Genomic DNA, 26,884 nt, shown 5'->3' on the forward strand with positions numbered 1-26,884 from the left:
GTTAGAGCTGCATTAAAGCACAGCAGGTCCGCTGCCAATTTCCCTTTCCCCAGAGTGCCTCCTGGGGCTGTTCGCTTGCTCTGTGCACTCAGAGCAGGGATGAGGTGTGCCTGCAAATGCCCTGGCGCTGCCTCGCACCAGCCCGCCCCAGCTGCACCTGATTACAGACTCAGAGGAGACCTGAATGCCAGTCCTTGGCAAGGGGAATAGGCAAGGTCATCCAAAGGCTTCCCAGGTCAATTTACACTTTAACGGAGAGGCCTCCCCCTACCAGGCACTGTGCTAGGCTGGGACAGAAAAATAAGCAAGATGGACCACCTCCCCATAAAGAGAGCTGCAGACAAGCAGCCAGCACACAGTGTGGGAGTGCTGTAACAGGCGGGTAGAAAAAAAGACGCGCAGGCCATCAGATGGCAGAGGACTAGTTAATCATGCTGAAGGGGGAAGGGTCATGAAAACTAAGCGAAGGACCTGGTAATGTGCCAGAGCAGGAATCTGGAGGAGGAGGGGAGTCTTGGGCAGTGGGAGCTGGCTGAGCGAAGATGCCGGGCCTGCCAGGGCTAGGATGGAAAGGCTGGGCTGTGTGTGTGTGGTGGGGGTGGGGGGGTGGGGGAGGCAGCGGGAGGCGACCAGCTGGGGAGCTCCTTTCATCTTCCATAAGGAGTCCGCGCTTTCTGCAGGAGCCAGGGGAAGGGGCTTCCCAGCAGAATGCAGATGCCGCTGGTACCCGCATGGGGCTGCACTGGAGTGCGGTGCCTGCAGGCAGGAAGAAGGCAGGGTTATCCCCGCTGCTCAGGGAAAGGGAGACAGGACAGCACTTGGCCAAAGGCCTGGTTCTGAGTCTGAAGCACTAGGGGTCAGCCTTCGGTCATTTGACCCTGGGCAAATTTCCTAATCTCTCTTGGCTGCAGTGTAGTCCTCTATAAAATGGGCAAAGCAGTTGTACCAATGAATTAGGAGATGAAACTCAACATGGGAACCTGGCACTCGGTGAGTGTGCAGTTGTGTGACCTACGATTCTAACGCATGCGCCGCGCAGACTGACTTCCCGTGGGCAAGGAGGAAGGGAAGGGGACTGCCGCCGCGGCCTTCGCAGCAGCCTCCGGCGGAGGCCCTCCTGGGGCCTGGGCAGACTGGATACAACAGGCTGTGTTCTGACCAGCACCTACCACCCGCCACCGCCAGATCAGCCAGGGACAGCAGGCATCAGCAGGAGCCGTCAAAGAAGGAAGGACTTTCTGCTTCAAAGCATGATCACAAAATTCCAAGCCTGGAGAACACCTCCCCAAGTTCCACAGGCTCACCCCGCTGCACTCCGCACACCCCAGCCTCTGGCCAACTGGCCCAGAGCTGCCCGAACCAGGGAGAGGGACCCTCCTGACCTGGCCCTGCATGTTCAAAGGCGTCTGTGGGGGCAGGTAAAAGCAACCATCAAATTTGTGGTTTTCCCATCTAGAAGCCTGGTCTTAGGAAGAATAGCAACTGATAATAAAAAATACTCGCTGAGTTAAATTCTTATTTTTTTTTATTTATTCCTTTTTTACTTTTCCATCAGAGCTGTATTTTAGATCCTTTCTTTGGTCACAAAGTAGCTGTGTAACATGTCTGATACATGGTTTCATCAGCCGACGGACACGTTTACAGCAGAGCAGAGTCACTTGCCAGGACAGACAGGTGCTTTGTGGAAGCCTGAGGTCCCCGTCCTGGAACTGAGGCCATCCTCTCGCAGCCCTCCCACAGACTCCGTCCCTGATGCTACCGCAGCATTCTGAGTGTGACAGTAACAAGGAGAGTGGGAAACGTGTAAGGGAGCCCAAACACTAACGAGTTCTCTTAAAACATATTTCTTTGTATATTCTTACCTTTAAACACATTTAAAAGGATAGTACCCCCTGTGGGGAGGTGACAGTAAAACTGTTGGGGCAGGGGTCTCCAGGTCTCCCTGGCTCTTACTCAGTGCTATTCTTGCTAATGTTCAAATGCAGAACAGTATTTTGCAGATGCAGCTGTAACTGGATGAGCCTGACCAGAACCTAACTTGACAAGAAGAAATCAACATGTAATTGACCAAATCGTGTATAGAAGCAACAGCTAAGCCTCTTTTTGGGGACAGCTCAGTGTGGCAGCGGCAGGTCGCCAGGAGGTTACCCGCCTGTGTCACCACGGGACGGAGGCTGTGTTCGGCAGGGAACTCCTATTTGGTGATAAACTAATATACATATACTTAGAATAGGTTACATAGTTTTGGTAAAGAGGTATGGGAAATAGAGACACACTTTTGTTGAAGAAAAAATAAAACGTGTGTTTAGATAAAAAAGGATATAAAGAACATGTGCTTTATTAGTAAAGAATGAAAAGGAATATAATTGTGTCATAAATACAATGATGGTTTCAAAATAGAGAAAAGATGGCACAAAATGTAAAGGTATATGTAAGTTACAGTCTGTGCATATTGCAAAAGGTGGGTATTCATTTCCGAAGGTTCATAGAGGGGGATCTTAAGATGCATGTATATGAACTCTAACCGTCTTTAACCCTTTATCATTTACAGACAATTATTGTTCTACTGATGCTTTTACAAAAATGTTCCTACAAAGATGTTTCATCTTCAGAGAGGTGATGCAGAAGACTAATACTCTAAGATACAAAATCCATGTGCAACTAAATTTAAAAGTAGTAACGCTTACATGTTTACTGCCTGGTGACGTCAGTCCAATAAAGGCCTCTGATCTAGAAGAATACTGTTCCATGTACAGGTATTACAATGACCACCATAGCAATATTAGACACTAGAAGTGCTCTTGAAAACATGCAAGAGATCAGGCTAAGCAAGGTAGGGCTTCTCTGTTGTTAGTATCTCTTGTGGTACTTGGATAAAACACCTGATAAAGTAAAGTTAGAACTAAATATAATCCAGGCACAAGCCAAATAATTAAATACCCCAAATTTCCATTAACTGATGAATAAAAAAATATGACATATCCACACAATAGAATAGTATTTGGCAATAAAAAGAATAAAATTCTGGTGTGTGTTACAATCTGGTGTGTGTTATAATATGGATGAACTTTGAAAACATTATGTTACCTGGCCGGTGTTGCTCAGTGGTTGAGTATCGACTCCCTGGTACCATTCCTGGTCAGGGCACATGCCCAAGGTTTCGGGCTCAATCCTAGTGTGTGTGTGTGAGTGAGTGTGTGTGTGTAAGAAGAAACAGATCTGATGTTTCTATCTCTCTCTCCCTTTTCCTTCTTCTCTCTCTAAAACCAATAAGAACATTTTTTTAAAAGAAAGAAAACATTATGTCAAGTGAAAAAAGCCAAACACAAAAGGACAAATACTTTATGATTGTACTTATATTAGATATATAGAACAGTCAAATTCATAGTGATGGGTGTTGCTGGGGGCTGGGAGAGGGTGGGAGCTAGTTAATGGGTGTGGAGTTTCAGTTAGGGGAGATGAGAAGGTTCTGGAGGAGGATAATGGTGGTGGCTGCACAACATTTGAATATACTTATGCCATTGAACTATACATTTAAAATGGCTAAAATGGTAAATTTTCTTATATATATTTTATCACAATATAAATTTTTAATTTTACAATATTTTAAGTGAGTGAAAAAGACCACAGGTTGTATGATTCCATTTATAGGAAATGTCCAGTCTAGGCAAATCTATAGGACAAAGTTGATTAGTGGAGCCTGGGTAGGAGAAATGGGAAGTGGTTGCTAATGGGTATAAGATGATAAAAATGTTCTAATATTGATTGTGGTGATGGTTGCACAACTCTGTGAATATACTGAAAATCATTAAATTATACACTTTAATTGGGTGAATTGCAAGGCATGTGAATTATCCTATATAATAAAGAGGTAATATGCAAATTGACCATCATTCCAACACACAAGATGGCTGCCCCCATGTGGATACAAGACGGCTGCCCCTATGTGGACACAAGATGGCCACCACAAGATGGCCAGCAGAGGAGGGCAGTTGGGAGGGACCAGGCCTGCAAGGGAAGGCAGTTGGGGGTGATCAGGCCTGCAGGGGAGGGCAGTTGGGGGGAACTGGGCTGGCAGAGGAGGGCAGTTGGAAGGGACTGGGCAGGCAGAGGAGGGCAGTTAGGGGCAATTGGGCTGGCAGGGGAGCAGTTAGGCATTGATCAGGCTGGCAGGGGAATGGTTAGGGGAGATCAGGCTGGCAGGCAGCAGAAGTAGTTAGGGGCAATCAAGCAGGCAGGCAGGTGAGCAGTTGGGAGCCAGCAGTTCTGGATTGTGAAAGGGATCCCAGATTGGAGAAGGTGCAGGCTGGGCTAAGAGATACCCCCCACCATGTGCATGAATTTCGTGCACCAGGCCTCTAGTATTTCAATAAAGCTGCTAAAAAACGAGGGAAAGTCACACACATGTTCAATATAGTATCAATTAAAATTCTTAAAACTTGCCAAAACCGGTTTGTCTCAGTGGTAGAGCGTCGGTCTGTGGACTGAAAGGTCACAGGTTCGATTCCGGTCAAGGGCATGTACCTTGGTTGCGGGCACATCCCCAGTAGGAGGTGTGCAAGAGGCAGCTGGTCGATGTTTCTCTCTCATCAACATTTCTAACTCTCTCTCTCCCTTCTTCTCTGTAAAAAATCAATAAAATATATTAACAAAAATAAAATTCTTAAAACTTCCCATACATATTAGAAACATTTTGTAATGGTGTAAGAAAACAAGACACAAAATTGTTCTTTAAAAAAGGCTGCAACCAGGCTGGAGTGGCTCAGTTGGTTAAGCATTATCCTGTGCAACAAAAGGTTGTGGATTCGATCCCCAATCGGGGCAAGTACAAAAGGCAACTGATCCATGTTTCTCACATAAATGTTTCTCTCTCCCTTCACACCCCCTTTCCTCCTTCACTCCCTTCCTCTCTCTAAGCATGCCCTCAGGTGAGGATTAAGAAATAATATTAAGTCCTAACTGGTTTGGCTCAGGGGGTAGAGCGTTGGCTTGTGGACTGAAGGGTCCCAAGTTTGATTTCATCAAGGGCATGTACCTTGGTTGCAGGCACATGCACATCCCCAGTAGGGAGTGTACAGGAGGCAGCTGATCAATGTTTCTCTCTCATTGATGTTTCTCTCTATCCATCTCCCTTCCTCTCTGTAAGAAATCAATAAAACATATATATAAAAAAAGAAATAATAATTTTAAAAGGACACATATGGATAAATGCCTATAAAAAAGTGAATATAATCAATGCGTTGAAGAGACAAATCTTTTTGGTTTAGAGACAAATCTTCAAAAAAAAATTTTCTGTTATTGTTTTATAAAGATAGAAAGGGGATATTTTGTATCACAAAAGACTAAGACTAAAATGGCAAACTCATAACCAACACTAAAATCCAGTTATTTAATTCTTCCATCAAAAATAAGCACAGGGCGTAAAGCTAACCTGAACATAAGCAAACCTTTTTGACTATAAAGACTGCTTTCTTTAGGGAAAAAAGCCCTCTAATCCCAGTATCTGTGAAAAGGCATTTTCATCCTACATACTAACCAGGCCTCCCTAATCCCTCTTGTCCTTGAGTGGGTTACCCATGCTTTGTTTTTTCACCACCTGGGAGGGTACCCAAGCTAGTCAAGGAGACCAAACTGAAAGCCAGTCTGGGCTGGCACAGGGGGAGATGCAGACATAATATACACATGTGATTTGCATTCCAAACATGGATACAACAGGTTCTGAATCACCTGGGAAACTGCTCCTATCCCAACAGAAAAATCAGGAATATCAACAGTGAGAACAAACAAGGAGATTACATTTAAATTCAACCATATTTAAATAGCAAGAAGAGACCCAACACAGGCATGTATCCCTATTTATACATTACTCAGAACTCACAGCCATATCACACACAGGTTATATAACTTATTCATGCAATGTGACTTTAAACAGTAGTTCTAGCTGGGTCACCTTGAACGATAGCAAACAAAGCTTGCCAACGGAAACATGCAAATAAGATGATCAAAATCCAGTGGGAATAGGCATTTTTCTAGCATCCTGGAATTTTTATTGCAGAAAAAAGAAACATAGTATCTATCTAGCTTCTTCAGCACCAAAGAAACAGCATCATGTCTCATTCTTCAATGGGATGGAGTCTGGAAGGAGGAGTCTGATGTTTTCCACAGATTGCACCAAGTTCAGCCAGTATCTATCTATATATATATAGATCAAGGGGATCAAGCCCATATATATATATAAATATATACACACACACACACACACACACACACACACACAGACATGTGATTTGCATTCCAAAGATATGTCTAATAAAGACATATATATGTCTAAGACTGTTCAACCGTCCATTATGACATACACTGACCATCAGGAGGCAGACGCTCAATGCATAGGCATGGAAACATGGAACAGACTGATAAATCTCAGAGGGAAGCGGGACAGAGGGAAGACAGGAGAGATTAACCAAAGATCTTATATGCATAGTAGAGGCCCAGTGCACAGATTTGTGCACTGGTGGAGTATCTCGGCCTGCCTGCGGGGATTGGGCCAAAACCAGCAGTCTGACATCCCCTGAGGGGTCCTGAATTGCAAGAGGGCACAGATCAGACTGAGGAACCCACCAGTGCAAGGATCTGTGCACCGGGCCTCTAGTGTGGATACCGTGACACAGCCAGGTTCACCCGAGGAAAGCTGAGTAATGGGTGGAAAGTACTCACCACCCCATGCAGCACACACCACAGGGGCAAGTCGCAGAGGCCCCAAGGCCTCTGAGGCCGGGACATGTGGACAGCACCCTTTGCAGTAAATAATTCCTAACCTGGGGACGATGCGTCAAGTGAAACCCTCCCTAGAGAACTGCTGGTGCAAACAACCAGCCTCCTGAGAGTGGCTACAGAAAACATTGGGATTTTTTAAAATATATACATACATTTTTATTTCAGAGAGAAAGAGAGAGGGAGGGAAAGATAGAAACATCAAAGATGAGTGAGAATCATCAATTGGCTGCTTCCTGCACAACCCCTGCTGGGGATCAAGCCCCAACTGAGGCATTGCATTCCAAAGACGCACTGGAACTGAATGCAGGACCCTTCAGTCTGTAGGCTGATGCTCTATCCACTGAGCCAAACCAGCAAGGGCAAACACTGGGAAATCTTAAACTTGCCTTTAGATGACTATGTTGTCATATTAAGAATGACAGTAAATACTTTAAGATATTATAATGAAATTGTGATTATATTTTTAAAAATATTCCTTATTCTTATAAACCCAGAAAGGGACACCTACTCAGAAGGACTCCTGGTGGCTGATGGGCTCAATTTTTTTAAGAAACAGAGTTTAGCAGCCATTTCTTCACAGGGGCCTCTCATGCGAACTGCACTTCAGGGAGAGGCCTGCTCTGACCTGCCTGCCTCTGCACTGAACTCCTGCTGCCGGTGTTCCTGCCATCTGAGCCAGCCTGATAAGGGAGTTCCTGGACTCCCATTTCTACCATCAGGACTGAGCTTCCCTCTTCCAATCAGAGCTGTGCAGCTCCAACCAACCAGAGCGGCTCTTTTCTGACCAATCAGGGGAATGCCTTTTGAACCAATCAAACTGCAAAGCTTTGGAGTCCTCATTTGTATGAGGATAGAACAATCAGGGACCAGGCGCAGGGACTGTGGTTCATATAAGCCAGCTCCCCTCTGGCTAAGGGAGCACACTTTCCCTTCCCACCAAAGACTGCGTTTCCCCTCCGAGAACTGAAACACTGAAGACGTCTTGCCTGAGCAGAGTGGACGACACAGAACAGAGCTGACCAAGCACAGTGGAGCCAACTGTGAAGCACAAAGCAAACTGGCAAGGAGGAGCAGAACAAAGTGGAAATATCTTGGAGCTGTTTCGCACTGAATAAAGTTTCCCCCTTCACCCCACCCCAAACTGAACTGGTGCCAAGGACCACCAGTTGACATCCTTTAAAAATACACACATGAGTAGTTATAGATGAAATTACATGATATCTGGGGTTTATTGGAAAACTAGGGGCCCAGTGCACGAATTTGTGCACCTTGAAGGGCACTGTGAGCCACAAGGCTGTGGTGGGTACAGGAGGGGGACTCAGCCCATCCTCCACACCCCTGCCAGGCCCCTCCTGCCGGGCCCCTGTCCCCTGCCTGCCAGCAGCCCTGCTCCTGCTGCCGCAACTCCCATGCGCTGACAGCACAAAGTGATTGGGGCCGGCACTATCAGCGGTGCGAGCCATGGCTGCTCTCTCGATCTCCCCTCAGGGGTGATTAGGGTTGGCACCTGACACTTGCAAAGGGCTGAATCGGGACTGGCACCGGGCACCAGCAGCAGGTGCGAGCGCTGGGTGGAAACGCAAAGCACGGAAGCAAAGAATTTTCAGTAATCACCAGAGGCGACTGGCACTGATGACAGCCTTGGTCTGGCACCTCCGCACATCTGCTCACCTGCTCCAACATCCCACAGAGGCCAACACCCACCATGTTCCACACTCTGCTGCCTGCTGCTAACACCCGCCATGTTCCATGCATGCCCCCTGGTGGTCAGCGCACGTCACAGCGACCGGTTGTTGGGTTGTTCTGCCATTCGATCTATTTGCATGTTAGCCTTTTATTATATAGGAAATCCAGGATAGAAGTGTGTGGGGTCATAGACTAATTAAAACTACCTGAATTGATAATTGTTGAAACTTGCTCATAAATACATGAGAATTCACATAATAGTCTTTATCTTTTTTGTATATGTTTGAAATTTCCCATAATAAAAAAAATCGGTAGACATAAAACCATTCATAACTTTGACCCAGCAATATATTCCTAAAGAAATAAGGAGGAGGGAGAGAGCTGGTTCTACAAAGATGCCTAATTGAGAAAAACTCTGTTGCTCCCAACAAATGAGAGATGTCCAAGCAACAAGGGCACATCAATAAGGGGGGAGAATGCTACGTGCCTTTTAAAAATGACAAATACTTTGGCCAAGTTGCTAGGTGGAAACCGGTACAGGAATGCTAAGTGAAGAAAAAGGCAGCATGAAATGTGTGCTTACCAATCACAAGGTAAAAATGCGTCCTCACAGAATGCCAGGGTCAAAGAGAACACGGGAGCCACGTCCCTCAGCTTCACTGCCGCTTTGCAGCGAGGCCGTGCCCACCCCGTGTGTGCGAGCACACACCACGGAATTAATTGTGCTCTCAGAAGCCATTCAGGAAAGACATTCATCAGTGATTACCAGGGAACATGCTTCTATTTCTGATTCATCAAGTGCTTCTGAGACCGTGGCCTTGGAAAGAAAGCAAGCAAGGCAAAATACAATCAGGTGACTCCAGCCCAGACCACAGAGAAAATCTCATTTTGTTTTACAAGCTGGCCCTAAGTCTCATGGCTATGGTTCCTAATACCAAGTATTAAGGCATTCCCCAAGGGCAGCTTGGAAATGGGCCTTTCCTCTGCCACTTAAAAGGGGAACGCTAGCCCTAGCCAGTTTAGCTCAATGGATAGAGCGTTGGCCTGCGAACTGAAAGGTCTCAGGTTCGATTCAGGACAAGGGCACATGCCCAGGTTGTGGGCTCGATCCCCAGTGGGGGTCTTGCAGGAGGCAGTCGATCCATGATTCTCTCTCATCATGGATGTTTCTTATCTCCCTCTCCCTCTTCCTTCTTCTCTGAAATCAATAAAAATATATTTAAAAAAAGAAAGGAGAATGCTGAGTGGCTGCTTTCAGTGGCTGGCACAGAGATGAAGGGCAAGCAAAAGCACAGTATGGAAGCCTAAGAGCCTCGGCCACTCAGCAGCTCCACGCAGGAGGCAAGAACTGTCCCTCCAGACCAGACGGCACTTGATTGAAAAGGCTCCTGCAGTGGAGCCTGGCTCCGCGCTGCCTCTGCTCAGAGCGGCTCTGGGCAGCAGGCTCTGGGGGACGGAGTTTGATATGGATACTCAAGAATGTCTAGAAAAAAAGCCACAGAAAGTCGTTATTCAGGGTGTCTGGTAAGTCCACACACTTTTAATAGGTTCTTCATGAACCCCTGACCCAGTCAGATACCACTCTTGCCCTAGAGCTGTGGTCAGCAAACCGCTGCTCGAGAGCCACATGCGGCTCTTTGGCCCCTTGAGTGTGGCTCTTCCACAAAATACCACGGCCTGAGCGAGTCCATTTTGAAGAAGTGGCATTAGAAGAAGTTTACGTTTTAAAAATTTGGCTCTCAAAATAAATTTCAACCATTGTACTGTTGATATTTGTCTCTGTTGACTAATGAGTTTGCGAACCACTGTCCTAGAGCCTTTCAGGTGCTTTAACTGCGCTGCCAATAGGACACTTAAAAAAACACACAAAAAACACGAAAAAGCTAACACAACATGAATTGTCACAGCACCGCTGGCTGCTGTGTGAGTGCTTCCATGCAGCTGTGCAGCAGCGCTCCGGGGCCCTGCCTTCATGGACGCCGCAGACAGAGCCCACGCTCAGCACGCAGGGGAGCCACGAGCGCTCTGAACTCTTTAAATCCTGTCTCTTCTACAAAGATTCCCCAATTCTCCCAGCACTTCCCATGCTCCTCCACCACACCAGGGCAGAGCACCCCCGAGGCAAAATCCTGCAGAGGCACAGGACATCTGGAGTCAGCTGGTCTGACCTCTAATGCGATTCTGTTGTTATTGGCTATGTGACCCCAGGCAAATTAAGTTTCTCTGAGCTTCAGCTTCTCCACCTATAGCACAGGAATCACGAAGCTTTTGTGAGAATTAAATGAGCATTTATTAAGGCCTGGCACAGAACCTGGCAAATAACAGCTTTCGGAAGTAGGGGGGCAAAAGGTGCTATTACAGAGACTTGGATATCTGTTTTCTCTCGCCCACCTGAAAAGAAGCTCCTTGAAGGCAGCGTAGTAAAGTATCTCCCGGAATGCTTGATACTTAGGGCAGTCAGTACCAGAGCGGTGGCTGGAAGGCTGCAGTGCTTTATGCCACACCCAGTCCGGAACACAAAGCTCCTAACTCCCAGGCCATACTGATCCCACAATGCTGCTGGCTCTCAAGTACCCTGACCCCCTGTCTCCCACAGTCAAGATCCTCTTCCCCATCAGAAAACCATTCTTCTCATTCAGCTCTCCAAAGACCCAGCAAATCACATCACCACAACCTGTTCTTACCTACAGACCTATCCCGGGCGAGCCGGTGTGTGTTAATTCTTCCGAACGCACAGCCTTGATGAACTCCAGATGCCACCATCAGCCCGTGGTGGCTCATTGGTATAACATGAATACTGGGGCTCCAGCTCCTCTAGCACTTATGAGCTACCAGTATGTCTTTCCTCATGAAACAACCAAATTACCTTTTAGGAGTGAGATGTTCTAGTTATTCTTAAGTGACTTAACCCTAAAAAGTCTATGGAAAAAACTAATTTCAAGGAATTTTTGTTTCAAAAGCAGAAGGTAAAACCAATAACTTATGAGGCAACTTTTTAGCAAATATGCCAGAAACCATACATCTGCGGTGATGCTGTCCAGGACAGCAGTGTGAAGCCCGGGCAGGAACAGTCTGAGCACTAGCCAGTGGCTCAGTAGTTAGAGTGCCGGCCCACGGACTGAAGGTTTGCAGGTTGGTGAAGGGCACATACCTTGGTTGTAGGTTCAATCCTGAGCAGGCTGTGAGCAGGAGGCAACTAATCAATGTGTCTCTCTCACATCCATGTCTCTCTCTCTCTCTCTCTCTCTCTCTCTCTCTCTCTCCCCCCCCCCCCTTTACCCCTCCCTTCCGCTCTCTAAAAATCAATGGGAAAAGATACCCTCACTCCTTGGGAGAGGGTTAAAGCAAACCAGCTTTGGACCTTCTGTTTGGAGTTCCCTTCAGAAGCGTGTGGCTGTGCTGTGGAGAAAGCCAGCCTCCCGGAGGGAGGAGTCAAGGAGCACGCTTTGGAACCAGACAGTACTGGATGCAAATCTCACGTCAAAATGTTGGTAAAGCTGTTTCACCTCCTTGGGCCTCCTTGTTCTCATATGTACAATGGAGAGGTAGTACCAATGCACATAGAAATGACTCCCATTTGGAGAGTTTCCTAAAAACACAGGGAGGGAGAGGCCTGGAAGGGAGGCCAGAGTCTGGGCTAGCGGGTCCCAGGATTAATTTATTCAAAAAGGAAATAATAGAAAAATATTCAACATGCAAAAATCTTGTGAAGAAAATGAAGGAAAACCACAGAACATGCCAAAGGCTGAGGAAGACCACCTCCAGAAGATGTGCCGAGGGAGGCAGGAGGAAGTCCTCCGCCTTCCCAGGAAGGCGTAGCCAGGGCGCGGAAGGAAACCTGGGAGCGGCTGACTCGGCCTGCCCAGAACTTACAGAGGACACTCCCGCCAGGCATCTGACCCCTGAGGAAATGCTCAGCGGAGCAGATGAGGTGGAAAGGCTTAGGGAAGAAATAAGAACAGCAAGAAACAAGTTTGTGAGGATGCATTGGAAGCAAAGACATTCACGCAGATTACTTTATCCTGTGTGCTTTAGGCCTTGAATTTTTTTTTTTTTCATCTGACAGTAAAATCTGGCCCCTGCTTCCTATTAGCATATTCTGATGTATCTTTTACCTTGGTTTTACTTTTAACCATCTGGTAGAATTTTGTTTTAAACAGTTTCCTTGTTAACCAGCATCTTACTGAATTTTGTATTTCGATCTACTTTTCAACTGGGAAGTTTCACACAAATGCATGAAAACATGTTCATTTCATATTGTAAAGTAACGTAAGTTGCAAAGCATAGTGTCAGCTCACATATGTACATTAAAAATCCCAACTTGTGTGTGCGTGCATGTGTGTATACATACATCAAAAAATTAACTGCTTATTTCTGTGTGGTGTGAGTTTTCTTTTTGCTTATATGTATTTTTTAATGAACTTGTGTCACCGACAATTAAAATTTTTTAATAAGGATGAAATAATTTGCAATCAGCTTATAAAGGCAAGGGGGTCACCTAAACTCTTGAAAAAACTATTAAAATGTAAACCTCAAATTACCTCTGGATCTCTTAGCCAGAGGAATAAAACTGGCCATTATTACAGACAAAAAATACAGGGAGACATGAGTCTCATCCCCAAAGATTATTTCAGGGAGTCTGTTGTGGGGCACAGAAATCTGTGGGGATTTAAATTGTTTTTCATTTTTCATTACAAAACATGCAAAAAAATTTCCCTTGTAAACTATTAAAACATTACCTTGTCAGTTATGAATGCACTCAGCTATAAGCAATTTAGAAAAACTAACAGTCACTTAAACTGGGGGTGGTATTTTTCTCACGAACCAAGAAGAAATCTAGAAGCAGGAAGTTTGGAGCTCGAGCAGCCACTCAAGGATTGCACGAAGGACCGAGCACCTTGGTATCCTTTTTGCTCTGCCATCACTGGCCTGTGGCTGCCACCCCTCTAACTGTAAGGCGGCTGCTCCAGCAGGCAGGATCTGTGAAACAGGAAGACAGAGGGCACAGGGGCCAAAGGTTTTACTGTCCTATTTAATAAAAGAGTAATATGCAAATTGACCATCATGCCAACACACAAGATGGCTGCCCCCATGTGGTCAAAGATGGCTGCCCCCATGTGGACACAAGATGGCCACCACAAGATAGCCAGCAGGAAAGGGCAGTTGGGAGGGACCAGGTCTGCAAGGGAAGGCAGTTGGGACAATCAAGCCTGCACGGGAGGGCAATTAGGGGTGACAAGGCCAGCAGAGGAGGAAAGTTGTGGGTGACCAGGCCTGCAGGAAAGGGCAGTTAGGGGTTACCAGGTCTTCAGGGGAGGGCAGTTAGAGGCAACCAGGCTGGCAGGGGAGCAGTTAAGCATCATTCAGACTGGCAGGGAGTAGTTAGGGTGTGATGAGGCTGGCAGGCAGAAGCGGTTAGAGACAATCAGGAAGGCAGGCAGGTAAGCAGTTGGGAGCAAGCAGTCCTAGATTGTGAGAGGGATGTCCGACTGCCCGTTTAGGTAGGATCAGGCCTAAACGGGCAGTCAGACATCCCTTGAGGGGTCCCAGATTGGAGACGGTGCAGGCTGGGCTGAGGGACACAACTCTCCCCTCCCCTCCCCCGTGCACAAATTTCATGCACTGAGCCTCTAGTTCTATTTATAAAGGGGTGCTCTCCCTAGAGGCTAATGCCTCTATCTCACAGGCCAGAACTGTGTGCTATGGTCATTCCTAGTTGCAGGAGAGACTGCATAAGAGAATTGTTTAGCTGGGCACGTAGCCACACCAAACAAAATCCAGGAGGAAGGAGGCACAGGCATTGAATAGCAAAAGAGCAGCGTCTACTACAATTACAGATAAGCTTCGTGTCCCCTTGACCCTCTCCTCCTGTACCTGTTCATTCAGGCCTCGTGGGCATTTTTACTAAGCTCCTCAGCAGATTCTGATGCTCCCTGCCCCCAAGGTTTGAGGACCATCTCCACACTTGCTGTGCTCATGCAGAGATTAGCTCTGGCTTTTAAGTGTTCAGCCTAGTGGAGCCGTCATAGTTGTCTAATCAATATTCACTCTCATCCTCTTTCCTCCCCTGCAAGTCACCCAGAAAAACCTAATCTCATTTGCTATAGCCACATCTCAGGTCTGGCCTTGCCCAGCATACAACACTGGGCAGTGGAAAATGATTGGCCTGTTTAACAAATCAAAGCCGCCCTTCGCAGTATGACAATCTGCCACCTCTGACAACATTTCAAGAAGGTAAAATATTGGCTCTAACCTGAAGCCATGCTGCCTTGCCTGTGATGACAGTGTCACCCCCAGGCGACCTGCTGCCTGCAGTAAGGTTTGCTTTTGCTCTGCAGACACACTCACTACTGGGTTTGGGGGGAAATGCGAAGGTGGGCAAGTTCATCACCATTGAGGGGGGAAAATCAAGAGGAAAACAGCACACATGGTTTTCTATTAGAGAGTGCAGACCTGTGCAAAAGAGAAAAGCAGGAAAACTAATCCAACGTGGCAGCACCAGGAAACAGCTCTGTGGTGAGAGTAATTATGTTTACTCCATTTTGGCTTTGTTGGAAAGGGAAGGAAACTTTCCAAAATTTTCTACAAAAAAATATGTATTACTTTTAGAACTAGTTTATGATTTTTTAAAAATCTGTCAACGTATACTGTCACAGGAATCATGATAATTTTTGGAAGGCCTCTGATGGGTCAGCTCATCCAACTCTATGTCATGTTTTATCTGACTATCTGGTCTTCACATAAAATTAAATGCCATCTGAGGAGGACTTCAGCCAAAGCAAGGGTGTGACCATACGGGTAGGGCACCATGACAAGGCTGCCAGCTACGACCGTAGCATTTTAACAACCTGAAGTCATTCAGATTTAACGGGAAAACATAGTCCCTGTGCTTTCCTAACTAAGAAGCTGCAAAAAGAAATGCAGATTCATTACTCAGCAACCCTGCTGCACCAGCAACCCTGCTGCACCCAGCAACCCTGCTGCACCCAGCAGCCCTGCTGCACCAGCAACCTGCACTCAACAACCTTGCTGCACCCAGCAACATACTGCACCCAGCTACCCTGCACCCAGCAACCATGCTTCACCAGCAACCATGCTGCACCCAGCTACACTGCACCCACCTACCCTGCATTCAGCTACCCTGCATCCAGCAATTGGGGTGGAATGTGGGGCACCAACTATAAAGCTACTGCAAAGGTTAAAAGGCAAAAGTAGGAAGATCATCTATAATCTACACTAATAAAAGATGCAAATTGACTGTACCTCTGCTATGCCCACAAGCCACGCCCACTATCCATTCAGGAGCATGTATGCAAATTAACCCAACCAAGATGGTGGTTAATTTGCATATCCAGGTGCAGAGCAAAGACTAAAGACTGCATAGGAGGAAGCCAAGCTCTGCAGAAGGGAGCGAAGCTGCAGAGAGGCAATTGGGGTGACTAAGAAGGGAGGGAAGCAGGCAGGGTGGCAGAGACGGCTATAGGAAGCTCTATTCTTGCAGTAATCTTTCTGCAACAGGCCTCTAGTTCTAATAGTAATATGCAAATTGACCATACCTCCAATACACTCACAAGTCACATCCACCAGCCAATCAGAAGCAAGTATGCAAATTAACCGAACCAAGATGGCTGCAGCCACAGAGCGAGCAGGAGGCTTTGTTTTCCCCAGCAATGGAAGAAGCCAAGCTTTCCACCCACCATGGCCTGCTTTGGCCTCCGCTCAATGCTACCAAGTTTCAAGTATAGAAGATAAATAAATCCCAGATACCAGGGCCTGCTCTTGGGGCATGGCGAGCCTGCAAACCACCACAGGCCCCTCACCCAGGCCATCCCACACCTTAAGGAAACCCTACCCTGATCCGGGACACCCTTCAGGGCAAACCAGCCATCCCCCACCCGTGCACCAGGCCTCTATCCTACCTAATAAAAGATTAATATGCAAATTGATGGTCACTACAACACACAACATGGCTGCCCCCATGTGGACACAAAATGACCACCACAAGACAGCCAGCAGGGAAGGGCAGTTGGAAGGGACCAAGTCTGCAAGGGAAGGCAGTTGTGGGCGATCAGGTCAGCAGGGGAAGGCAGTTGGGAGGGACCAGGCCTGCAAGGGAGGGGCAGTTGGGAGTGATCAAGCCTGCAGGGGAGGGCAGTTAGGGGTGACCAGGCTGGCAGAGGAGGGAAGTTGGGGGCAACCAAGCTGGCAGGGGAACAGTTAAGCATCATTCAGACTGGCATGGGAGTAGTTAGGGTGTGATGAGGCTGGCAGGCAGAAGCGGTTAGAGGCAATCAGGAAGGCAGGCAGGTGAGCAGTTGGGAGCCAGCAGTCCTAGATTGTGAGAGGGGTCCCAGATTGGAGAGAGTGCAGGCTGGCAAAGGTTAAAAGGCTGAGGGACACCCCCCCCCCATGTATGAATTTCATGCACAGGGCCTCTAGTTACAATAGTAAATTAAGGGATACACACAAAAGAAAAAAATAATGACAAAGTAAAAAATAAAAGCAGGAAGGGTAGGTAAAAATGGTAGTGATTTTAGAATATGTTCAAGCTTAGTAACCATCAACATAAAATACACTGCTATGAACATAGCTTGGTATACATGAAGCACATGGTAACAAAACCTAAAATCTAAAGAGATATACAAGAAATAAAGAGCTTTTTTTGTTTTTGTTTTTCCTGCCTGCACGGCCACCATGGCTTCCATGAAAAAACTCATGGAGAAGGGGGACAAACAAAAAAAAGAAGAAGCAGGTTCTGAAATTTACTCTTGACTGCACCCATCCTGTAGAAGGTGAAATCATGGATACTGCCAATTTTGAGCAGTTTCTTCAGGACAGAGTCAAATGGAAAAGCTGGGAATCTCAGTAGAGGGGTTAAAACCATTGAAAAAAGCAGGAGTAAGATCACTGTAACATCTGAGGTGCCTCTTTCCAAAAGGCATTTGAAATATCTTACAAAAAATATCTGAAGAAGAATCTATGTGGCTGGTTGCTCACAGTTACTAATAGCAAAAAGAGTTACGAATCGCGTTACTTCCAGATAAACCAGGATGAAAGAGGAGGGAGAACTCAATTTTGTATGAGTTCTTAAAAAAAACTTGGGAACCAAAAATAAATAAATAAATAAATAAATTAAAGAAAGAAATAAAGAGAAGGAATCAAAAAATAGTGACCAAGAATGTTGAAGAGAGACAAGAATTCATCAACTAGTGCTAACTCTCACTGAAGTCTTTTTTTGTGCCCAGCACTGATAAAGGCATCATGAGGAACAAGCCCTCAAGGTAGTTAAAATCCAGTTTGGAAACCGTTTTTGCAATCCCTGAAGAATCAATGGATATAAGCACTAGTCATTAATGACTTCAGACATCACGAAGAGAGACAGGACGTCATGTCCCTCTGAGAGAAACGCATCACCTCTACAGTAGTCTTATCCAGAAATTAAAGCTGAACCACAAATCTAACTTCTACTTTGCATGAAATATGGGAAAAAGGAGCATGTGGACATGTTAAATGATACCACAGGAATATGATCAGCAAAATCCAGACTATGTGAAACTCATAAGACAAAGGACCTGGTTTCTTCAACAAATAAATTGCAATGAAATAAATATGGAGGAAGAGACTTTAAATTAAAAGAGACATAAGAGATATACCAACTGATTTTTAATGCCAGATCTTATTAGTTTCTATTCAAACAAGCAAACTTAAAAAATATATATAATAACATTATGACACAATTAGAAATTTGAATACTAACTGAATATGCATTAGAAACTTGTTGATAATTTTTAAATTATAATAATGGTATTACGGTTGTTATTGTTTTTTAAAAGAGAGTTCATTTTCATTTAGAAATATACACTGAAATATATGGCTGAAATATGATATGGGGAATTTACTTTAAGATAATGTAAGCCAGGAAAGGCAGTGGGTATACATATTGACTAAGTATAATAGATCATTAGTTTATAATTACTGAAGTTATATAAGGGTAAGTGGAAGTTCATTACATTATTCTCTTTATTTTTGATACGTTTAAAATTTTCCATAACACAAAGTTTAAAAAATAAACATAGATTTAAAGATTGATACATTCAGTATTCTCAGAGAAAAAGTAAAAGCTATAGGGCATAATTATAAATGTAACAGATGTTTAGGTGAGGGAAGTATTCAGATTCAATACACATTTATTGAGTGCCTACTCTGTACTAGACTCTGTAGTAATCTCTGCAGCTCGAGTTCCTCATCCATAAAATGGGACGTTAAAAAGTCTGTTTCATCTAGTTGTTACTGAGAGGAGGTAAGCATTCAGAATACTATCTGGCCCTGGCCGGTATGGTTCATTGGTTAAAACATCAACCTGTGCACTAAAGGGTCACAGGTTTGATTTCTGATCAAGGGCAAGTACCTGGGTTTCAGGTTCATTCCCAGCCCACTGTCAGAGTGCATGTGGGAAGCAATCAATGATATCTCTCTCCTCTCTCTCTCTCTCTCTCTCTCTCTCTCTCTCTCTCTCTCTCTCCCTCCCTCCCTCCCTCCCTCCCTCCCTTCCTCCCTCCCTCCCTCCCTCCCTCTATTTTACTCTCTCCCTTTCTCCCTCTTCCTCTTCTCTCCTTCTCTGATAGTGTCTGGGCTGAAGCAAAGGTACTCAATAAATGGTAGCTTTATTTATTTTTAAATATCTTTATTGCTTTTTTTTTTTTTTTTTTTTTTTTTTTTTTTTTTTTTACAGAAAGGAAGGGAGAGGGAGAGTTAGAAACATCGATGAGAGAGAAACATAGATCAGCTGCCTCCTGCACACCCCCTACTGGGGATGTGCCTGCAACCAAGGAACATCAAGGTACATGGCCTTGACTGGGACTCGAACATGGGACCTTTCAGTCCGTAGGCCGACGCTCTACCCATTGAGCCAAACCGGTTAGGGCAGTGGTAGCTTTAAATAACTATGCAATAAATACTAAGACTCATTTTATTGTTGAGAACACTGAAGTTCAGGAAAGTAAGTCCAAAAGGTCACTACCAGAAGAGGTGGAGCCTGAGTTGCAGAAGCAGTCTGCCTACCCTCAGGCTGGGCTCCCCTGGGCTAGCCAAGGCAGAAGAGCCTTGTGACCACAAGAGTATGAAGAATGAAGATGTTAGGGAAGAAATAAGCTATGACATTTGAGCAAAAGAAAAGGAATAAGGTAAGGCTGAAAGGCGTAAGGAAGAATACCGCCTTGGCCGGTGTGGCTCAGTTGGTTGGGAATCGTCCCATGCCATGCACAGAAAGGTTGCCAGTTTGACTCCCAGACAGGGCACATGCCCAGGTTGCAGGCCAATCCCCTGTAGGAAGCATGCAGGAGGCAACCAGTTGATGTTTCTCTTGCTCTCTCCCTTCTTCTCTCTCTAAAAATCAATAAAAAATCTTAAAAAACAAACAACAAAAAAGGAAAAATAACATTCAAGACCCTCAGAAATGCCATTCCAATAAAGTTCAGGGCAAATTCTTCTAATGAAAGACTGATTCCACAGCTGTCCTTGGGGTGACCTCACTGATTCAAATACATAGCCACAGGGTTTCAGAGGGAACTATTTTAACTAATAATAAGGATTCTGGATTAAAGCTTCAGTTAGTTAAGTTTGTGGGTCAGTCTCATAAATTATTTTCTGGGCTGGATCCCAGAAAAGCCAGGCCACCACTCCAGCAATGAGGTGATCAGTTTTGCATTCCTACCCAAACGGAGCCTGCAAGTCTTACCTGTAAGATCTATAACCTGGGGTCCTCAACCTTCCCCTAAAATCTGTTCTAGTGATTTACTGGAACTGCAGTGTCCACGCGACATCCAGAACATGCTTACACCTACAGAGGAGACCATTCCTCCAGTAAACAGGGAGACAACGGACATCTCTAGGTTTGCTGCCATTTCTACCATCAGAGCTTGGGGGGGAGGCTAGGAGAGCCCCTGAAATTCCTATTCTGACCTGGCAGCTCTGTTCACATGCTGGAGGGGCACCACTAACGAGCACGTTCCAGAGGCCTTTTGCGGTGGTGCCAAAAGAGGACTGGTCATGGCCTGAACTGCCGTTCAAGTCCAGGCCCTTTGCAGGCCACAGACAATCACTTCTCTACTTGGCTTCCTTGTTTATGAAGAAGGATAACAGAGAACCTCACTGCGCCATGAAAACGAAACATGTGAAAAGCTAGACAAAAGGTGGACTACTTACACGATTACTCGAGTCCCATTAAGTCAGAACTAGATCAGCTCCTGCAGAACAGGGATTTTGAGAGTCTCTAACCTGTTTGTCCCCAGAGGCAGAATGCAACAAGGTGACTGGCCTGTGCGTTGGTCAGGCCTGGGTTTGATTTTCAACTCTGCCAGATTATCTTCAATTTTCCATAGTTCTAGCAAAACAACCCTTGTCCACCCCGCACTCTCTTGGCTGATTGGAAAACAAAAATCCATAGATAACCTGGCAGCCTCATTTTGCTTTAAAGTTTCAGCCTCTTTACACTAAAATGTACCACAAAAGAGCTGATGTGAACTTTCTGTATTTGGATTTTCTCCCTCATCCTGTTCTCCTGATTTCTCTCCTTGCGGGTAAGTATAATATCAATAATTAACAAGCGCCTAAAAAGAAAAGGAAGATGGCAGGAGATACAGACAAAGGAGCTGAGGGAAGATCTGCAACCCAGATCATCAGCTTTCACAAAAACAGCACCGGCTTGAAACTTCAGACAGAGCTAAGGACCACATGAGCTTGGCCTGCCTGACCCATGGGCAGCATGTTCTTCTTCGGAAGGCCACAAAGCAAGGTTCAATAAAGAATGAGCCGTGCCCAGCTGGTGTGACTCAGTGGTCCAGCATCGTCCCAGGCACCAAAAGGTCACAGGTTCTATTTCCAGTCAGGGCACATGCCTGGGCTGCAAGCTCAATCCCCAGTAGGGGACGTGCAGGAGGCAGTTGATTAATGTTTCTATCATTTTCCCTTCCTTTCTCTCTAAAAATAATAATATAAAGGTATTTTTAAAAAAGGAAAAAAATTAGCCATAATGAAGGTGGGGTATTGGGGGCAATCAGATCTGGGCCCAAACCCCTGTCTCTGCAATTTATTCACCCCAAGACCTCAGGCCAGTTACTTTATTTTGGATTTAAGGCTTTATCATCTCATTAGTAAAATGGGGATATTAACTAACACTATGGACTGCTAGGAGAATCAGAAAGGATATTTACCTAATAAAAGAGTAACATGCTAATTGACCACACCTTCTCGACACTCACCAGCCAACAAAGATGGTGGGTTAATTTGCATATATAAGTCCGGAGTGGCCTGGGGCAGGGCAGGGCAGGGCAGGGCTGGACGCTTGCAATGTCGCCATGGCGACTTCACAGGCATTCTGCATCACCCCAGCAGCTCCAGGCCTCTGGGAAGCATGGGAAGGCAGAAAGATGGCTCCAGCCAGAGGGAAGGCACTGCGGGCAGCCAGGGAAAAGAAGGCCCGTTCTTGCATAAATCTTTGTGCATCGGGCCTCTAGTAAATATATATATGCCTTTAATTTTTTTCTTTTTAAAAATCTTTATCATTGAGAGTATTACAGATGTCCCCCTTTTTTATTTCCATTGTTGCTGTCCACCCAGTTCCCCCCACCCCAGGCTTTCACCATCCTATTGTCTGTGTCCACAGGTAATATATGTATTCAGGAAAGTCCTTCAGTTAATGTCTTCCCCCCACTTCCCTCTGAGATTCCTCAGTCTATGCCATGCCTCTGGTTTTATTTTATTTATCCATTTATTTTGTTCATTAGATTTCTTATTCGTTAATTTTAATTTTTAGATTCAACTGTTGAAATATATGTATTTATTGCCATTTTATTGTTCATATTTTTCTTCTCCTCCACCTCCCTCTTCTTCTTCCCTCCTTTCCCCGTTTTACCCCCTCCCCCTCCTTCATCTTCTTAAAGAAGACTCTTCAACATTTCATGAAATACTGGTTTGGTGTGATGATCTCCTGTAACAGTTTGTCTATGAAGCTCTTTATCTGACCTTCAATCTAAACGAGAGCTTTGCTGGGTAGAGTAATCTTGGTTGCAGGTTTTTGCTATTCATCACTTTGAATATTTCTTACCACTTCCTTCTGATCTGCAAAATTTCTGTTGAGAAATCAGCTCACAGTCATATGAGCACTCCCTTAGGTAACTAAGTGCTTTTCTCTTGCTGCTTTTAAGATTCTATCTTTAAACCTTGACATTTTAATTATGATGTGTATTGGTGTGGGCCTCTTTGGGACTCTGTGCTTTCTGGACTTATAAATCTATTTATTTCACCAGGTAGGGGAAGTTTTCTATCATTATTTCTTCAAATAGGTTTTCAATGTCTTGTTCTCTCTCTTCTCCTTCTGGCACCTCCATAATGTGAATGTTGGTACACTTGAAGTTGTCCAAGAGGCTCATTACACTATCTTCATTTTTATTTCTTTTTTCTTTTTTGCTCTTCTGATTAGGTGTTTATTGCTTCATAATATTCCAAATTGTTAATTTGATTCTTGGAATCCTCTACTCTATTGCTGAATCCCTATAAATTATTCTTTATTTCAGTTAGCATATGCCTAATTTCTGACTGGTCCTTTTTCATGTCTTTGAAAATCTAAGATCCTTAAAAGTTTCACTAAGTCCCTTGAAGCTCTTAATAAGATCCTTGAGAACTTTATAATCATTATTTTGGACTCTGTATCCAGTTTGTTTGCATTCCTTTCATTTGTGATATGTTTCTTTTTCTCCACATTTTGGCTGTTTCCCTTTGTTTGTTTCTATGTATTAGTTAGAGCTGCTATGTCTCCCAAAATTGGCAGAAAGGCCTTGTGTAGTAGGTGTCCTGTAGAGCCCAGTGAATCAGCCTCCCCAGTTACCCGATCTAGGCACTCTAGATGCCCCCTTGTATAGGCTGAGTTCACAGTCTTATTGTGGTTGAGTCTTGATTGCTATTGTCATCACTGCAAGGAACTGACCTCCAGGCCAACTAGCTGTAAGGACCAGCTGCAACTACAGTGGGAGATCTGCTGTGCAGGAGACACCCCTATGGAGCAGCACTTGTTCAGTGGAACTTTGGTGCTCACTGAGTCTGCCCCTTGAGTGTGTCGCTTGTGAATGTGTAGGGTTGTAATCCATTATGGTAAAAAGTTGTCCACTGGGTGCACTGGCCCTGGGGCCTCCCAAGTAGTAAAAGTCAGCCACTGCCTAAGGCTTCCTGGTTGGAGCTACAGAGCAAACTACAGATGGCTACTACTTGTATTGGGCTTAGAAGTACCCATGGAAGGACCATTTGTGAAGCAAGACAGGCTGGTGCTAGTGCCAAGTCTTAGACTTCTTACTGATAAGTTTGGGGCATGCTGACATCAGCTGCTGCTTGTTTGAGACGTTTTAGAAAAGTCTGAAGCCTGAGCCAGGATAGGTCATTCCTGTGGGAAAGCCGCTACAAACAGCTTGGGTGGGACTGCAGATTGGATGGGGTAGGGTCTGAGGGAATCACTAAGGAAGAGTGAAAAGTGTGGGCCAGGCTGATGGAAACTCAGATATGGCTGCCATTCAGCTGTCACGGGAGAGGTCCCAGCACAGGATCAATGACCCCTGTGTGCACCATGTCTAGAAGAAAGCTGCCCCCAAGTTCCTGCCCCAATGCCAGATAATCCAGTTTCTCCCTGTATGTCCCTGGATCCCCAACAACCCCTACCCCTGTGTTGGAGCTCAGAGGAAGCAGAACAGTGTAAGTTTGTGTGCCAGCCCTTTAAAAGGGACTGCCTGAGTCTCTAGCAGTCTCTGAGCCACTCAACTACAATTCCCACTAGTTTTTGAATACAGCCTGAAGTTATGAGGATCTCTCTTCCCAGCTCTGGAACCCTGGATTGGAGGTCTGGAGCTTTGGGACCCCTTGCTTCTCATGGTAGGAAAGATATCCCTCACAATTTAAAAAAACACCACATGTGGGTGTCGGACCAGACTATTCAGTGCCTTTGCTCCTCTTGATTACTTTCTTCTTTACTTCTCTAGTTGTTGGACTTCTGTTCAGCCAGATTTCAGGCAGTTCTGAATGATGGCATTTATCTATGCCACTATCCTTGTTCCCAGGATACATTTTAAGAATGTTTATAATAAGAGCTGCTCCTGACACATACACTGTCTCATTTAAAACTTAAAACCACCCTGTGGGGGAGCTATTACGGCCCCCATTTTTTAAAGATGAGGACACTGAGGTTCAGACTGAGTAATATGTCCCCAAACACAGGTGGCAAGTGAGATCTGGGCTTGTCTACCCCCAAGGCTGTATTCTTGGTGCCATTACAGTGCTTGGTGCACAGCAGGTTGTAAAGAAAAGCCAGCTATTGGGACTCTGGCAAAGGCCTTCCTGAGCCTGACTCAGCAGCTCTGGGATGAAGCGTCATCATGCCCATTTCACTGGTGAGGAGGCGGTGGCCCAGATAGTTTAGACTCCTAGAGTTCAATAAAAAGCCCATTTTTCAGAGGCATATACCTTAGTATATTTATGGATAAAATTATATGCAGTCTGGAATCTGCTTCAAAATAATGCAGAGCCAGAGAAGATGGTATGGTAACAAGATGAAACAGATGTTGGATTGGCCAGATGTTGAGAACTGTTGAAGCTAAAGCATGGGTACATAGAAGTTCACTATACTGTGTTCCTTATTTGTAGAAACTTTGCATAATAAAAAGCAAGAGCAAAAAATATCACCTCATCTCTAGGATGATGTAAAGGTGGAGATGGGTCTCAAATTGAGGTGTGTTCTGTCCCCAAATTCAAAGTTCTCTCTACTCCACTGTAATAAAGCATTCCTCCTTCTTTCCATCCTCACTATATGGTCCAGTCACATTAGGGACTGGCAGGCATCATTCTAGAACCCAAAGTTCAGACAATCTAAGTTGGGAACCACAAGGCAATCTCCACTGAGCATCATATGGCGGCAGTCCTCACTGCTGGAGGGGTGCAGGGGAAGGGTGACCCTGCTGCTTAGAGTCTAGGAAGGTCTCAGAAAGGAAGCAGGACTTTGGTGTGAAAAGATGTGAAGGATGTGAAGGAGAATGAAGGGATAAGAAAGCGAGGAGGGAGAGAAGGAGCAGTGCATGTAGGTGCAGCAGCTGCACAGGCTGAGCTCTGCTTCCTCGGCTCCCCTTGGGTGCTACTGCAGCCCCCACTGGTGTCCCTTCCACCTATCTCCCCCCTTAAACTACCCTCCACACTCTCCCAGGATGATCTTCCCAAACAGAAATCTGATCACATCTTCCCTCTGTGCATTAAAAACCTCTCTGAGCTCCCCAACTAACTCCAACAACATCTACACTTCTCAACCGGACGCTCAGAGTGACTCACTAACCAGCACTCACTGCCACCTGCCCCCAGACCAGGTTCCCAAACAGATACCCAAAGCCTGGGGTCTAGCTGCCTCAAACACCTGGGTACCTTGTCTCTAATGTTCTCTCTTCCCAACATGCCCCGCCTCCTGATGACTCCTGTAGGAGCAGCTCAGATGTCACCGACGTGCGCCTCACTCTGCCCCAGCAAAGCACACACCCACTGTTATCAGGACACCCTCAACTACACTTGTTTGCCTCCTGATGTGAATGTGGGCTCTGGGGCTAGAGAGGCCATCCTATTGCTCCCCATCTACACAACGGGTGACCAATACCAGGTGTCTATTATCACTATTGGCAACTTTAAAAATGCGGCCCCTGAGCAGACAGGCAGCAGGCCTGGCACGGAGCAGCTACTGGGAGAGGCTGTCCCATAAGGGCGACAGGATGCTGAGCAAAGGGCTCAGCCGAGACCGTAGCTGGGGCCACTTTACTGCTGTGCTCTGCAGGATTCTGAAAGCCCAAGGCTGCAGACGGCTTATCTGGTGCCTTAAAATACTGTAACAGTTTCCTTCCAAAGATTCTAGACAAATGGGAAATGATAGCGACAGCTTTTTGCTCCCCCACCTCCATGGCTACAAAGCTAAAGACTATGATCCATGGATCAGAGATTTGGTGTCTCAGAAGCAAAGACAGGTCACAAGATGAACTGGCCCAGACCATCTGCTCTTGGTAGGGAAACAACGCCATATTCAGTTATTCCCTCGACGCACCAGGCACCTGCTTCTCTTGTGGAAATCTGGAGCCAACACACGATTTTTATTTAACTTAGAACAAAACCAATGTCTCCTACGAGAAGAGGCGAAAAGCTTAACACAAGCATGCCAACTTGCAAGGAACTGAGGAGCCTTCTGGCAGGGTTACGATAGATGGGCCCACCGCCTCTCAGGAAGGGGGCACTGTGCTCTCCATATTAAATTTTTAGCAGCAGGGGTTAACAGAGGGAAACAAAAGCTCCCAGAGATTTGCATCATTGCAAACAGAGAAAAACTCCACAGGCCTAGCGCTAGAGGAGCTTCCTC

At 45.6% G+C, this 26,884-nt stretch overlaps 1 protein-coding gene and 2 pseudogenes across 9 annotated transcripts in view; 2 read left to right on the top strand and 1 right to left on the bottom strand.

Moving 5' to 3' along the window:
* The window catches only part of TOM1L2 (target of myb1 like 2 membrane trafficking protein), a 129,026-nt gene that overhangs the window by 75,034 nt on the left and 27,108 nt on the right, over positions 1-26,884 (bottom strand). The window lies entirely within an intron of this gene.
* LOC118726925 lies at positions 12,112-12,651 on the top strand (annotated as a pseudogene).
* LOC118726886 lies at positions 17,158-17,575 on the top strand (annotated as a pseudogene).

This window comes from Pipistrellus kuhlii, unplaced genomic scaffold (genome assembly GCF_014108245.1).
Source record: "Pipistrellus kuhlii isolate mPipKuh1 unplaced genomic scaffold, mPipKuh1.p scaffold_m20_p_23, whole genome shotgun sequence".
Taxonomy (NCBI): Eukaryota; Metazoa; Chordata; class Mammalia; order Chiroptera; family Vespertilionidae; genus Pipistrellus; species Pipistrellus kuhlii.